Source organism: Ochotona curzoniae, unplaced genomic scaffold, assembly GCF_017591425.1.
Source record: "Ochotona curzoniae isolate NIBS_2020 unplaced genomic scaffold, NIBS_Ocur_1.0 scaffold_4683, whole genome shotgun sequence".
Lineage (NCBI taxonomy): Eukaryota > Metazoa > Chordata > Mammalia > Lagomorpha > Ochotonidae > Ochotona > Ochotona curzoniae.
The window spans coordinates 11424112-11436563 of NW_024467121.1; the positions used below are offsets into that span (position 1 = coordinate 11424112).

Sequence of the window (12452 nt, forward strand, 5' to 3'; positions counted from 1 at the left end):
CTGCATGAGAACCAGGAAGGGGGACGGAGCCGGCAGGGGAATAAGGGGTGGTTCCTTTGCTGGACAGCTACTCCCACTGGAGAGCATGAGCTGGGATGGGGGCAGGCCAGAGCAAGCAGGGCTACAACACTTGCACGTCTCATGTGGACTAGATCAGGGAAAAGCCAGGCTGGGCTGATTATTCCTACTGGTGTAAACAAAATTAGAGTGGGTGAGAGTTGCTTGGGCTTAGCCACAGCATCAGTTGGCAGAAGCTGGCAATGGGGCCTAGTTCTGTCAAGTCAAACCACAGAACTACCTGTAGAATGCATAATCCGGGAGTAGGAGAGGCATGGGAGGGAAATAGTGGACTCATCCCTCTTGGGTTACTACTTCTAAGGGAGGGCGTGCAAACCAGGACAGGAGCTGGGGTGGAAAGGGGTGTGGGACAGACTGGACTACTGCTACACATACTGGCAAACCAGGGTAGGAGGCGGGCCTGGTGGGGGTTATTGTGGGTCGCTCAAACTAGGCTGCAGCTCCCACTTGTTTATGCAAGGCCTAGAATGTGCTGGGAAGCACCAGGTTGGACTGCAACACCCATTGGTTCCAGTGGAAGTCGGGAGTGAAAGCAGAATCAACCCAGCGATTGCAACCACCATCTGATCAGGGTCATGGAGTGAGCCGGGCCCTGTATCTGCTAGTACATAGAAGAATTTGGTTTGAGAACATCTCAGACAAAGTTTCTTTGGAGATCTCCCCAATCAAAATGCTGGACTCAGAACCTTAACCAAGAAAAGAGAGAAGACAGAACAGGCCAATCAACCATCTCAGCTATAAGTTGGCAGCGAAATACAGAGCAGAGACTCTATGATGGACTATGTGCTCTGAGTGCTTGAAGTGCTTGGAGTGCAAATTGGCAGCAATTCATAACTGGTGAAACATCAAAACCACTTGAGCAATTACCTCGGAGCATACCCTACATGCGGGACCTGGGGAGGGTGGGAAATTGGGTGGGCCTTCTCCATTAATACTCCCCTTTTAAACATGAAGGAAACAATATGGAAGTAATAGTCTTACCCACTTTCCTATAGCCCTTGAACCTTTTTACCCCAATTAACTATGTAAAGATTATCAAAAATATTAAAACAAAAAGTCAGTGTGTTTCACCAATTGCTCCCCATAGACTCTTCATCGTGACTTTATCCTAGTGAAAACATGCAGAATTGGTCTTGAATGAATACCGAACAGAGTCTGTTTCCTAAAACGTGGTGGACAGTCCTCTCTCTGGAATTTCATTATGTGTTTTTAGTCTTAATTCCTCAAATTCTATCCTTTCTTTTTCTCAAATGAGACCCATCTACTTGGCATATCCTTGGTCACACATGTTTGCCAACATTACAAATACCGTAAAGTTAGTTTTAAATATGCACATGTAAAGGTTACATTTTCTTTCTTTTTAAAAGATTTTATTCATCTATTTACTTGAAGAAATAGGGGGAGAGTAGAGAGCGAGGTCTTCCAATGGCTGGCTGGGCAAGGCTGAATTCCATGGTCAGAATCTATGGATTTGTTCTGTGGGTGGTAGAGACCTGAACACTTGAGTCATCTTCCACTGCATTTTCTAGGCCCTAAGGAAAAAAACTGGTTTGGTAGTGGAACAGCAGGAACATCAACTAGTTGGTACCTAAAGGCTGTATTTTCTAACACCGTGAGCCAAAGTTTTCGCCTATCTTCTAGTTAAAAAAGCATATTTGAGATTGGGAATAGAGTGAAATAGCAGGTGTTTTGAGGATGTTAAGTTTTATGAAATGTAACCTGACGAGCATTAAGTAAGCCTTTGGAAGAATGTGGGGACCAGGGGTGGAATGATGACACTAATTCAGGGACAGAAACACAGTAATTAGATCACCATGTAGGCAGCTCAACCAGTGCTGACAGTCTCTGATTCCTGCTTCCTGAGCAGTCCCGTGCCTTCCAGGTGTAAGAGAAGACTGTAGTCAGGAAATTTTATTTCCCAGAAAAGATACCCTGTATTCCTGGGGTGTGGGGCTAGCTATACTGTTGGCTCTGAGAGTTTATTTAAGGCTTCCTTTCAAAGATAGCAACACATTGCTTTCTCAGTCAGACCTCCCACAAGACAGAAAAATACAATTTTTGCAAATATGTCAGTTACTTGGATGTAGTGTACCAGGTTGTAGAGCAGAGAGTAATTAAAACAATGTCTAAGTGAAGAGGGAAATTCTAGCTTCTATTTTTTAAGAAAAGATGTCTTTCTGAACAGATTCTGTCTGACTTTCCCAGGAATAAACACACTATTCTCATCCTGCTCTATCTATAGTAAGAATGTATAGACAAACTAGCACTGCCCCAACCATGGTTGGCTATAGTGCCAATAAGTTCAGTATCAAAGATGTATTCTTCTCATTCTTCCATAGGAATGCAAGATAGGAACCATAAGCTTAGCAATTTTAGGTAAGATTTTCTACACCCTTTGATAATATGCATTTTAAATATTCTTTTGTTGCAAAGGAAAGACAGAAAAAAATTTCCATCTGCTCGTTCACTTCCCAGATTCTTCCTAAAGTTGGGACTGGTACAGATCAGTGTCAGGAGAATGGACTTCAATCCACGACTCTCTCGTGCAAGAGAAAAAGAACAGGTGCGTGAATCCTGGATCTTTACTATGAATGTGGCTGCTTCTGGTGGTGCCTTCACACCTGCTGCTGTGTCTTTTCATGTACAAAGGACATATTTAAATGCTTTACTGACAAGTAATCTGTGATTTCCCAGGAGAAAATCATTTCGGTGGATCACAGGCAATAGTATTGTGGAAGTTATCAGTATGCACAGCCATTTTCCAATGACTGTTTTGATACTTTTATTTAGGTTGACTAGGAGGAATGACTAATGAGGAAACACTTGCTAAAGCTGTAATTGGCATGACACATTCCCAGTAAGCACATTTTCATGTTTGTCTTTTCAACTATGTCTTTCACATCTGATTAATTTTGCTCAGCATTAATTTTAATCTTAGCCAGTTTAGTACAGGTTGTATCTTATTATTGAAAATATATTAGTTTTTTTTAAATATTGAGCTTTCTATGGTTATAAGAATTCAAATAGTTAAACTGATAGCCCACTTGACAAGCTTTCTAGGTTGGTTAACAGAAAGACACATGTGTGTACAGGAGAAGTAGAAACTTTGGATCAGTGATGGAAAAAAGGACAGCTGATAACAGCTACCACAAATCCATTCAGATTTTTAACACAAAGTCAAACTTACTCAGGGATGTGCCAAGAACAATGAACAATGTGAGGCTGAAATGCAAATCAGAGACAAGGCAGCCAAGCAGGCTAGGAGAGAATGGGTGTGATGGTATATTTAAGGCTGTGAGGAGTGGATATAAAGAATGACTGATAACCTTCCTTGAGAAATGATGGGTTCATTCATTTAAACTTGTGGAGACCAACGACTTCATAAACACAATATGAGTGGCACAGCTACTCCAGAGACTATTATCAGATCTTCTCACTGCATGCCTAAAGAGCAAGTACATTTGAGAAGTGAAATATTGTTCAAAAGATGTATTTATTTATTTGCAAGGCAGAGTTTCAGAAAGAGAAGGAAAAGAAGTGTGTGTGTCTGTGTGTGTGTGAGAGAGAGAGAGAGAGAGAGAGAGAGAGAGAGAGAGAGAGAGAGAGAGAATCTTTCCATATTTGGTTCACTTCCAAAATGGTTAAAATGCCCAGGTCTGGGCCAGACCAAAATCAGGAGCCTGTAACTCCATGAGGGTATTCTACATGGTTAGAAGGGGTCAAATACTTGGCTAGCTTTGCTGTTTTTCCAGGAACATAATCAGGGGGCTGGGTAGGAAGATTATTCTTCTTGACCCAAACCAGCACTCCCGTAGCATGGACATGTCTCAGGCATCTCACACCACATCACAATACCCAGCTAAATTCTTGTCTGACATAAAAGACTTTGCAGTCCTGGGGAGTTTGGTTGAAACCATGGCTGGATTCTAGAACTCTCTCTATTGGCACTGGGCCTTGTATTTCCAATAGAAGAATATTTCATTGTTGTGAGCTGATAAACATGGTGGTTGGTGGCAATCTCAGGTCTCTGGCAAAAGCAGCTTAAGGAGCAGATGCTGGTCCCTAATGACAAAGGGGTTGTATTTGTAGATGCTATAGCTTTTCTTCCCATTTGTTTGTGCTTTAGAACATATCTCCACTTTATCACAGGGGTTTTGACGAGCAATGACAAGGCAGGAGTGGCTGTGAGTAGCCTGAAATACCTTCTGGTCCGAAGTTCAAGATCAACCATGTTTGCATCCATGAAGTGAGAGGGTATTGCAGTTAAAACAGAAGCTAGAAGCATCAGGCAGAGACTAGTTGTAATTTACTGTTGTAAACTCTTCTCATCTTGATGTCAAGAACCTGATAGTAGAAAATATTTAAGCAACAGGTACATGCACAGAGGCTTTTTTATGGAAGTTTTTGGGTACCATATGTTGTAGTATGGATCTCTCACATTCCTGGCAGTCAGTTGGTGCAGCCTCTCCCGTATTTGAACTTCCCCTCTCCTCTGCTGGCAGCACATCATTGTTCATAACTGGAAGAAATTACAAGTATTGTGTAAACAATTACAAGTATTGTACAAACAATGAACATGCTGGTTTGGCCCATCTAATTGTAAGAAAAACATGTGGGGTTTTATAGAAATGAGTTACAGCTCTGAGCTCCTGGCATGACCACAAATATCTTCAGAGAAAAACCAAAAAGTTTATGTATCCCTTCTGTCCTAAAAGTGTAGCGTGTACAACTTATTGAGGCAGTTCCCCATTTCATTTTCTGAAGGTCTGCCAACTGATAAGGAAATAGTTGTTTTCACCAAAATGTACTTCATTCAAAGAATGTTGGACTTTCTGCCACTGCCTATACCTACAGTGTCATGACACACTTAAATAGCAGAATAATGGACTTATGACAATTTACTATTGTAATAATATATGGGTAATAAGTAGGAGGACAGAAATGGGGAGAGGGGAACTCCTTGAGCCTATGGGACTATATCATAAAATAAATAATTTTTTACAGTGGTTATTTTAACAGCTGCCTCACCATTCACTGCTGATCACTCCTAGGGCAGAACATTAACTAATTAATTCCTGATAATCACTGCATATGAAATTAGATAACTTATCTCCAATTTCCTTCTTGTCTCTGAATACAATGAGTGTCTTTATTCACTCTGTCATATTTTACAGGTGTGAAAGTGATTGTTTGGGGGAAAACAACCTAAAACACAAGGCTTTGCATTTTGCTTATGAGGTAACCTGTGTAAATTGCTCTTTGAGTTTCAAAAGGTTATGATGACAATGGAATGCTGTAATATAGAAAACCATGCTTTCCAAACATAAAGTGCTCAACAAGCATGAACTAGATATTATTTGCTTTCACGTAATACTCTACAAAGGGCTCAATGTGTAACATGATGCTTACTATGCAGGCAGCTGAATAGCAATAGAGCTGGATCCTGGAGAACCAGTTCTATTGAATAATACATGTTGGAAATGTCTCTCTGTGCTGCATAATAAAAAAAGTACACTGGGAAATCTTCAGTTGTGTTGATATTGGGGACTAGAAAATTGCAATGTTCCTTTTTAAACAGGAGAGTTAGCACTACATAAAATGCTCCTTTTTTGATAGAAAGGCAGTTTTTTTTTTGCTCTTTAATGTTTTAAAATTTTACTTAAATGCCCAAGTAGTAGTAGTCTAGAATTGACTTCAAGAAGAAAACTAGAGCACATTAGAAAATAACTTTATTTTTTTATTAACTTCCAACATGAGCTTCTTAGCACTCCACAGAAAGAAAAGTATATTTGGGAATAACAAATAATAAAACAAAAATTGCCACTAGCACAACAGTTTGATTCTCCCCTTAGCTGAAAGTGTATTTAATTAATCATCACGCTTTTGCTCAATGCATGTTTGTTGTGGTTCTACTTTGTGCTCGATATTGTCTAATCCTAACACAGATCCCCCAAAGTGTTTTGAAATCCTAAATTAGGTGTCCGAGGGCAGAACCTCCCGAGAAAAGGTCTGCCAGCCCCCTCAGACCTTGCTGTTGGCTGTCCGCTAGAAGCAGCAGTGTTGGGGATGTGCCAAGAAGCTCAGGCACTCTTTTGAAGAGAGCGCAATCAGTGGAATCTGTTTAAAGGATGCATGTGACATCAGAAGGTGAATCCTATCTGAAAAAGGTTAAGCTCTAAAAGCCGAGAGCACCTCAACTAGCTCACTGAGGTTGACGGCCACCGCTCAGAGGAGCCTGTCTGCTCAACCAAACTGTATTTGCTGATCTTTGATGGTCCAATCCAAAGCATCTCCCTTGGCAGGCCTTCAGGATCCCAGTGTTTATGGCCCCAGAGCAGAGCTCCAGACAGCCTGATCGGCTTCTGGGTAATTCCAGACTTCCAAGATTTAGATAACCAGTTATTTATTTAAAGTTGTATCCTCCAGTCTGTGCTCAGATCTGCAGCATAAATATTTAGCCAAACAATGAAATACTTGGCTTAAGTTGTTTCTAAATCCTGTGGATTCCATGTTTATTTTAGTTTACTCATTCGATCTGCAAATGCAGTAGTACAATACTGCTTAAAAGGAAACAAAGGCCATTGATTTAATTGTTTTCTTAACTCTAAGTCAACGTTGATTGGAAGCAGGGCGCTACTGAAAATCATAAAGGTAATCTTATCTTTTGTAAGGAATGGCTTAACCTCTTCAGTTTTAAGCAATTGATGAAAGAACTAAGAGATTCTGTGCTGACATTTAATCTCAATAGCTGGCATGTAGGGCTATTCTGTTTCTTTTATAAATTAGCCTTTTGCTATGTGCCTCTATTCCCATATTTTGTCTGTCTACAGATAATGGAAATTAATATTAAATGATTAATAACCGTTAGAACTTGACCTATTTGGACTTTTGTATATATTGAAAATTAATAGGATAAAATCTAATTTGAAAGCTTTTGAATTTAATTTGACTTGATTTAAAGCTGTAAGAACAATATTTTATGATTTATCATGGAGGAATAGGAATATAAAATCATTGAGAGTAAATTTTCTCTAGTCATGTAAAGAAAGCTATCACACCAATTTCTGGTTTGTGAAAATGTGAAAACACTTTCCTAAATCACTATTCGTCTCTTTAGAAAATTTTCGTAAGAATTCAGGCTTATATTTTCAAAAATGATTTTTTTCTGGATATTTTACTTTGTCTTTTAAGTTTTATCTGGCATTAATTATAGCATCCATATTTTATATATCAGATGCAAAATAGTAACCCTTTGCATTCTTTTATTTCCTCTGATTTTTATAGGATGTGTCTGCTTTTTATAATCATTCTTTAATCCCAATAAAAATCATTCAGTAAAAATCATTCTTTAATTTCAATAATCAGAGAGGAATGCTATGTCAGGTTTAATTTTGCTATTATTCAGATGGCCGTATAGTGTATATACCGTGGAGGATTTCATGGAGACCAAAGAATCAAGTTGGAGAGATTTGCATTGTGTTGAGAGAATACTACCTGCTAAGAGGGAAGCTGTTCCTGCCTGCCATCCCCACTGCCTCCTTTCCTTCTTCCCTTCGAGGCTTCAGGTACATTATTAAACTCCAGGTACAGTGCTAAATTATGTTGCAAATAATTTTCCTACCAGGAAACTGACAAGTTTAATTAAACAAGGATCCATAAGGAGACTCTATTCTCACTGGTTCATACTTTCAATCTGAAGCCCAGTTATATTTCTAAACTTCAAGGAACTGAGCTAAACATATGTGGAGATTGTCATGTAACTGCTATTTAATAGGGTTTCATGTCAATTGTTACAATCATAACAGGGAGAAGAGTCAGTGATGCTAGTCAAACTATGGTGAAATTTAGACATCAGAGCCCAGCAATAGAAAGTAGACTGCAAGGAGCACTTGAAATAAGGATGAAAAGCCATTGCACCAGAAGGAAATGCCATTTAACCACTGGAAACAATCTGTGTTGAAACAGAATATTACTAGTGATAGTAACAATATTAGGACAGAAGTGGGATGAAGGATATGTGTTAACCTCTGCTTACGTTCCTGCCTTACACTATCTACTTTTTTTGAGGTGTCCTGAAAAGCCTTTTTAGTTTAAATTTTTGAGAATAAAGGAAGCACACAGAGAGGTTGTGATTGAGAGTTGATACTGTTGCCTTCATAGACAAGAGTTGCATTGTTGATCTTTTTTTTGTGTGGTCAATCTGTTGTGTGAAGTGCACATCCCTAAATGGATTATTGGAGTGTATGAGGAAGGAAGAGGGCAGTGCAATGGATTGACATTGTTGTGAGAAAGTGAATCGCCCTCTCCACTTTTCTTTGCGTCATATCGCATGTAGCCCATTTCCTACCCTGTGACTTATCTAGCTCCCTGAGCCCTAACTCTGCTATGTTGGATCACTCTCTTTCCCTCTCTCTGCAGTTTAATGAACAACACTAGCAACCATTCTCTAGTTCTTCACCAGGCAGTTGTAAAAGGTGAGGAGGACTCACCAGAAACAGGAATGTTTCTGTGTGTGTGCATCAATCCATTTGGGCTATACAAAAAATCTACTGGGTAGGTGCCATGTGTATTCCATTTTTAAAGATAAGACAATGGGAGGACAGGGTGGTTGAATGACATTTCTAAAGCTACAAGGTCATTCATGCTAAAGCCAGGCCTGAAAACAACGTCACTGTCTTAGTGGATCTCCTTCCCTGAAGTATTGCCATTCAGCAGCGGCGCTGGGTCACCTGTGGGATTCAGTCCTGGGAACATGGTCACTTGGGTAAAATTATGAAGACAAGAAAGTCAAGGAAGTCATTTAGGGAGTCCCTCCTAGTGGTGCCTTTCCTATTTTTACTTGCACGTAGCAAAACCAAAACAATAAAGCTAAAACAAAAAAGCAAAACAATATGTACTTTGTTGTGGAAAATGAACTACAATCAAGATTTAAAGTTAGACGAAGGCTCAGATTTCCTTATTAATTTTCTATAGTTTAGCTGTTGGGAGAAGGAGGCAACCCCTCTTCATATATGCGTACTTAGCTTCCTGGTGCAGTCAGAATAGCCATCCTGCCCGAGGACACAGGGACAGGGACAGCACAAGGATAGTAAACAACAACCTGGATTCTACTTAATCTGAGCAGATAATAAGTATCCAGATAGGTCAGCCTATTGGGTACTGATGGATTGCTGCTGAGAGGTCATCTGCCAGAATTAAGGGCAGAGATCAGCTGGATTAAGGAATGAGTCTGAGAAACAAGTGTTGCTTGAAGAATCTGCTAGAAGCAAATGGAGCCTCCTAGAAGTCAAGTGGCTCTGGAACTGCTCCCAGATCTGAGACAGGCCAAGCACTGTTTCTAGTTGTGTAAATATCTTGACATTGTGGACAAGGATGCTGGACACTTTTCCTCTGAAGACTAGTCCTGGAATGCTGAGTAGCCCCAACCCCAGACCTTTTCCCTCTACTGGGAGCCCTGTCCTGGCTTTAAACACTGGGATTGTCTTCTGGACTGTACCTTGAAGGCTCCATGCCCGTTCCCTGCATTCTGAAGAAGTTCTGGCGTTGACCTGCTGACATCCCTGCAGTGTGGTTCGCTGAGTCTGAAATCCCACCAAGTAAGCATTTCCCCAGAGGATGGTCCCTTCGTCTTCTTCTTTTCCCTCCATTCTCATGCTCTTCTGTCTTCTTCATTGTTGCTTGGGCCACAACCTGGGCAGGTCAAGGCAGCAGCACCCAAATATGCATACTAAAACAGAGTGTGGGATGGGCTGGGTTGCAATGTTCACCAGCTTATGCAAGGCCAAAATGGCTGGGAACAGACCTGATTGGTGAGCTAAGAGGACACCTTGGCTGGGTTGGTGAGTGCAGGGGCTGGGGTAACGGCTACGTTCTGATCTGGATGTGGCTGCAGTCTCCCTTGGCACACGTGTGGACTGGGACTGGATGCACAAAGCCAGGCTGGACTCCAGCACAATCTGGCAAGCTGGGGGATCAGGGTAGATGTAGGATGGACTATGCTAGGTTTCTGCCCCTACGGAGCCATGCTTGAGCTGTGTCAGGGTATGGACGAGCCGTGGCTAGGCTGCAACATTCAACAGTAAAAACTGGAACAGGTTGAAGGCCAGTCAGGAAAGGCCACTGTTCCTGCTAGGACAGGAGGTGGACTAAGTAGGGGTGGCCCATGGACTCACCAGTATGTGTGAGATCTGGCATTGGGATAGGTTTTGATGGCGAAGCCTGGGAAATTCCTCTGGCAGGACACAGTCCCTGCAGGTGAGTGCAAGAAACATGATAGGGAGCAGCCCAGCCCAGACCAGGGAAAGATAGCCACCGGTATACACTTCGCATAGGTCAGAGGCAGACCAGGCTGAACCAGTTCACATCACCCACGGGAGAATCTAAGCACCAGAACAGAGTGTGAGTCAGGTCATGTTTGGTAGGAACACATACCAGTATACATTACAGCTGGGATTGGGTGCATGCAGGGCTGGGCTAGAGTGTAACCCTCAACAGCGTCACCTGGAATTGGGGGTGGACCAGGTTACAGAACCCAATGGCAAATGCTGGGGGGAGGGAGGCCATGCCAGAATGGGCTGCAGTGCTAAACCAGCACACACAGAAGCTAGGGAAGGAGAGGGTAAAGTTGGTAGGGAGTATGTGGAGGGCCTCCTGCTGGAAAACCATTCCCACTGGAGAGCATAGGTTAGGATGGGAGCAGACCAGACCAGGCAGGGCTACAACACAGGTTGGCCCTCATCTGCACTAGATCAGGGAAAAGCCAGGCTTGGTTGACTGTCCCTATGGTGCCAGCATAAATCAGGATGGCTAAGGACTGGTTTGGCTTTGCCACAGTATCAGCTGGCAGATGCTGGCAATGCAGGTAATTCTGTCAAGTTACACGGCAGAACCACCTGGACAGCGCATGGTCCAGGAGTAGAAGTGGGCCCAGTACGGAAATAGTGAGCACTTCCCTCTTGGATTATGACTCCCACAGGAGAGCAAGAAAACCAGGACTGGGGCAGACATGGCTAGATAGAACAGCACCAACCAGTATGTGAGTAGGATGGATAGTGGGCTTGTGTGGGTTGAACTAGGATTCAATGCCCCTTGACATGTAAAAGAGCTGAATGTGATGTGGGACAGACTGGACTAGTCTGCTGGACATACTGACAAGCAACAGTAGAACCAGGGCAAGGGGCGGGCCTGGTGGGAATTATTGTGGGTAGCTCCTACTAGGTTGCAGCTCCCACTGGTTTGTGTGAAAGCTGGGCAGAATCAGGCTGGACTGTGGCAACACCCATTGGTTCACAAGAAGATAGAGCTTGAAATAGAACTGACCCAGCAATTGCAACCACCAACATATGCTTAAACTGATTAGGGACAATGGACTGTGCTGGACCCTGTACTGACATGCATACACAAGAATCAGGTCTGGGATCACCTCAGGTGAAGTTTCTTTGGGGATCTCCCCAAATGAACTGCTGGACTCAGAACCCAACCATAAAGAGACTTGCAGGTTCCATGTTCTGACCATGGAATGCAAGTGTCAAAGCTAAGCCTGCTCAGAGGCTCAGATGGAGCAGTGGACAGCATACCCAGGTGTACATGGAGCATATGGCAGTCCACAAGAACCTGCAGAAGATACTTGGTACCACAACGGAGGAGAGAGGACTGAACAGATCAATCGACTACCCCAACTATATCTTGGCAGTTAAAATCTGGGCAAATGGAGATTCCAAAGTGAATTGTGTCAGCCAGTGGATTCTGGAGAGATTTCATAGTGTTTGGAAAGGTGAAATTGGCAGCAATAAAGAACTGTTGACATAACAAACCACTTGAGCAGGGCCCTCAGAGCATGTGCCACATTGGGGACCTGGGATGGGTGGTAGGCTGGGTGGGGCTTCTCCCTTTACAGTTCCCCTTACCACAGATACAGAATAATAATAATAATAATATGGAAACAAAGGTCTTAGCCACTTTCCCGCAGCCCTTGACCCTTTTTGCCCTGGGCAACTATGTCAATTTTATCAAAATAAAAGTATTATAAAAAAAGAAAAAAAAAAACAAAGCAAAATACATTCTCGTTTGGGCATCAAATGAACCCTCATTTCACCCAAAATCCTTATTTTGTAAAATGTTGAAGGTGATTCCTTTGTTAAAGCCTGGCTCATTCATTCATTCTCTATGGGCTGTTCTTTCAGTCTGTGAAGTTTGTCTTCTAGTCTTAACCTACTCACCCGTTCAAACCTCTTCTTGAAGAAAAGTGAAAAGAGTTGGATGGAAAATGGATATATTATGTCAAATCACCCAGTATCTGTGAGAACAAGGTCAGTTGGCTTCATATGACAAAAATTCTTTTAATTCAAACACATTCCACATTTATTCTCTATCTA

At 42.1% G+C, this 12452-nt stretch overlaps 1 long non-coding RNA gene across 1 annotated transcript; it reads right to left on the reverse strand.

The window, feature by feature from the left end:
- Positions 1 to 228: 228 nt before the first annotated feature.
- LOC121148106 lies at positions 229 to 11055 on the reverse strand. Its single transcript, XR_005882508.1, has 3 exons — positions 11046 to 11055; positions 1336 to 1339; positions 229 to 368 (listed from the first exon to the last, which is right to left on the reverse strand). It is a non-coding gene; the product is annotated as an uncharacterized LOC121148106 (long non-coding RNA).
- Between the last annotated feature and the right edge of the window lie 1397 nt (positions 11056 to 12452).